A 4,431-nucleotide genomic window follows, 5' to 3' on the forward strand; every position below is an offset into this window, starting at 1 on the left:
CGGACTCACCGCATCCAATCCCGGACCCTCACCGCCAATTATTGGGGGGGGCATCCAATCCCAGAGACCCTCACCACATACATTGCCGATTACTGGGGGGGCATACATTCCCCAGACCCTCACCATGTAGATTCCCAGACTCTCACCGCACACATTCCCCGGACCCTCACCATGTAGATTCCCCGGACCCTCGCCACGTAGATTCCCCGGACCCTCGCCACGTAGATTCCCCGGACCCTCGCCACGTAGATTCCCCGGACCCTCGCCACGTAGATTCCCCGGACCCTCGCCACGTAGATTCCCCGGACCCTCGCCACGTAGATTCCCCGGACCCTCGCCACGTAGATTCCCCGGACCCTCGCCACGTAGATTCCCCGGACCCTCGCCACGTAGATTCCCCGGACCCTCGCCACGTAGATTCCCCGGACCCTCGCCACGTAGATTCCCCGGACCCTCGCCACGTAGATTCCCCGGACCCTCGCCACGTAGATTCCCCGGACCCTCGCCACGTAGATTCCCCGGACCCTCGCCACGTAGATTCCCCGGACCCTCGCCACGTAGATTCCCCGGACCCTCGCCACGTAGATTCCCCGGACCCTCGCCACGTAGATTCCCCGGACCCTCGCCACGTAGATTCCCCGGACCCTCGCCACGTAGATTCCCCGGACCCTCGCCACGTAGATTCCCCGGACCCTCGCCACGTAGATTCCCCGGACCCTCGCCACGTAGATTCCCCGGACCCTCGCCACGTAGATTCCCCGGACCCTCGCCACGTAGATTCCCCGGACCCTCGCCACGTAGATTCCCCGGACCCTCGCCACGTAGATTCCCCGGACCCTCGCCACGTAGATTCCCCGGACCCTCGCCACGTAGATTCCCCGGACCCTCGCCACGTAGATTCCCCGGACCCTCGCCACGTAGATTCCCCGGACCCTCGCCACGTAGATTCCCCGGACCCTCGCCACGTAGATTCCCCGGACCCTCGCCACGTAGATTCCCCGGACCCTCGCCACGTAGATTCCCCGGACCCTCGCCACGTAGATTCCCCGGACCCTCGCCACGTAGATTCCCCGGACCCTCGCCACGTAGATTCCCCGGACCCTCGCCACGTAGATTCCCCGGACCCTCGCCACGTAGATTCCCCGGACCCTCGCCACGTAGATTCCCCGGACCCTCGCCACGTAGATTCCCCGGACCCTCGCCACGTAGATTCCCCGGACCCTCGCCACGTAGATTCCCCGGACCCTCGCCACGTAGATTCCCCGGACCCTCGCCACGTAGATTCCCCGGACCCTCGCCACGTAGATTCCCCGGACCCTCGCCACGTAGATTCCCCGGACCCTCGCCACGTAGATTCCCCGGACCCTCGCCACGTAGATTCCCCGGACCCTCGCCACGTAGATTCCCCGGACCCTCGCCACGTAGATTCCCCGGACCCTCGCCACGTAGATTCCCCGGACCCTCGCCACGTAGATTCCCCGGACCCTCGCCACGTAGATTCCCCGGACCCTCGCCACGTAGATTCCCCGGACCCTCGCCACGTAGATTCCCCGGACCCTCGCCACGTAGATTCCCCGGACCCTCGCCACGTAGATTCCCCGGACCCTCGCCACGTAGATTCCCCGGACCCTCGCCACGTAGATTCCCCGGACCCTCGCCACGTAGATTCCCCGGACCCTCGCCACGTAGATTCCCCGGACCCTCGCCACGTAGATTCCCCGGACCCTCGCCACGTAGATTCCCCGGACCCTCGCCACGTAGATTCCCCGGACCCTCGCCACGTAGATTCCCCGGACCCTCGCCACGTAGATTCCCCGGACCCTCGCCACGTAGATTCCCCGGACCCTCGCCACGTAGATTCCCCGGACCCTCGCCACGTAGATTCCCCGGACCCTCGCCACGTAGATTCCCCGGACCCTCGCCACGTAGATTCCCCGGACCCTCGCCACGTAGATTCCCCGGACCCTCGCCACGTAGATTCCCCGGACCCTCGCCACGTAGATTCCCCGGACCCTCGCCACGTAGATTCCCCGGACCCTCGCCACGTAGATTCCCCGGACCCTCGCCACGTAGATTCCCCGGACCCTCGCCACGTAGATTCCCCGGACCCTCGCCACGTAGATTCCCCGGACCCTCGCCACGTAGATTCCCCGGACCCTCGCCACGTAGATTCCCCGGACCCTCGCCACGTAGATTCCCCGGACCCTCGCCACGTAGATTCCCCGGACCCTCGCCACGTAGATTCCCCGGACCCTCGCCACGTAGATTCCCCGGACCCTCGCCACGTAGATTCCCCGGACCCTCGCCACGTAGATTCCCCGGACCCTCACCACGTAGATTCCCCGGACCCTCACCACGGGGGTCATAATATTACCCCCGGCACCACCAGGGGGCGCTCACTACATTATGACTCCTTGGGGGGTCAGAATGAGTGAGAAGTTGCATCTAAGGACCTATAAGACCAACAGACAGTGTCCTTCATCCCGCCATTCCCACCACAAGGCAGAAAATGAGAATCTTCACATTTCTATATATGAAGTCCTCCCACCATGGGGTGCAAAACCCTAAAATATCATCGTCCAGAAGAGAAGTCCCGGAGGGAAGGTCTCCTCGTCCAGAAGAGAAGTCCCGGAGGGAGGGTCATTGTGGTCCAGAAGAGAAGTCCCGGAGGGAGGGTCATTGTGGTCCAGAAGAGAAGTCCCGGAGGGAAGGTCTCCTCGTCCAGGAGAGAAGTCCCGGAGGGAGGGTCATTGTGGTCCAGAAGAGAAGTCCCGGAGGGAAGGTCTCCTCGTCCAGAAGAGAAGTCCCGGAGGGAGGGTCATTGTGGTCCAGAAGAGAAGTCCCGGAGGGAAGTTCTCCTCGTCCAGGAGAGAAGTCCCGGAGGGAGGGTCATTGTGGTCCAGAAGAGAAGTCCCGGAGGGAAGGTCTCCTCGTCCAGAAGAGAAGTCCCGGAGGGAGGGTCATTGTGGTCCAGAAGAGAAGTCCCGGAGGGAAGGTCTCCTCGTCCAGGAGAGAAGTCCCGGAGGGAGGGTCATTGTGGTCCAGAAGAGAAGTCCCGGAGGGAAGGTCTCATCGTATAGCCTCCCCATGACAAGTCTCTTTCCTCACCCCATGAAGTAGAAGACTTTCATGTCCACCCAACCTCCTAGTTCTGGGTTGGGGGCTGCCTGCCCACCCAGCCTCTGAGCAGACCAGGTAGGACCGCTCAAGGCAGGAAGAGCTCAGACCCACCAGGCCCCAGACACCAGGGAAGGACTCACAACACCCACTCCTACAGGAGTGGACGTTTCATCCCCGGTCCTTCCCCTGACCAGAGAATGGGTGTTAGGGTAGGGAATGGGTGGAGTCACTGAGGATGGGTGGTATCTCTGGAGATGGGAATGGGTGGTAGGGTAGGGAATGGGTGGAGTCACTGAGGATGGGTGGTATCTCTGGAGATGGGAATGGGTGGTAGGGTAGGGAATGGGTGGAGTCACTGAGGATGGGTGGTATCTCTGGAGATGGGAATGGGTGGTAGGGTAGGGAATGGGTGGAGTCACTGAGGATGGGTGGTATCTCTGGAGATGGGAATGGGCGGGGGCACCAGAGATATGCACGGCGTGTCCCCAGGGCTGTGCGCGGTGTATCCCTCATTGAAGATTTATGTCTGGGGGCACTGATGCGGATTGTAGTTCCCATCTTATATTTGGATTGGTTTGGTACATGTAACATTCCCGTGTGTGTGTAAGGCACACGTGTGTGATTGTGTGATCAGTACACGGGGGGGCGGAGGACGTGGAATGTGTATTGTCCGGGGACCGGGAGACGTGACTACAGATGGAGGAAGAAATCCGATTACTGGAGACATCTCCAACTGTAGTCACATCTCCCGCCCACTCTGCCCCGCCCAGGGGGAGGGACCACGATGAATATTCATGACACTCCATCACTCCGTCCAGGGGGAGGGACCACGATGAATATTCATGAGGCTCCGTCACTCTGCCCAGGGGGAGGGACCACGATGAATATTCATGACGCTCCATCACTCAGCACCGCCCAGGGGGAGGGACCACGATGAATATTCATGATGCTCCATCACTCCGCACCGCCCAGGGGGAGGGACCGCGAGGAATATTCAGGATGCTCCATCACTCTGCCCCGCCCAGGGGAGGGACCGCGAGGAATATTCATGAGGCTCGGCCACTCTGCCCCGCCCAGGGGAGGGACCGCGAGGAATATTCATGAGGCTCGGTCACTCCGCACCGCCCAGGGGAGGGACCGCGAGCAATATTCATGAGGCTCCGTCACTCCGCCCAGGGGAGGGACCGCGAGGAATATTCATGAGGCTCGGCCACTCTGCCCCGCCCAGGGGAGGGACCGCGAGGAATATTCATGAGGCTCGGTCACTCCGCACCGCCCAGGCGAGGGACCGCGAGGAATATTCATGAGGCT

The sequence above is a fragment of the Nanorana parkeri genome, unplaced genomic scaffold (assembly GCF_000935625.1).
Source record: "Nanorana parkeri isolate BGI_ZX_2015 unplaced genomic scaffold, ASM93562v1 scaffold3439, whole genome shotgun sequence".
Taxonomy (NCBI): Eukaryota; Metazoa; Chordata; class Amphibia; order Anura; family Dicroglossidae; genus Nanorana; species Nanorana parkeri.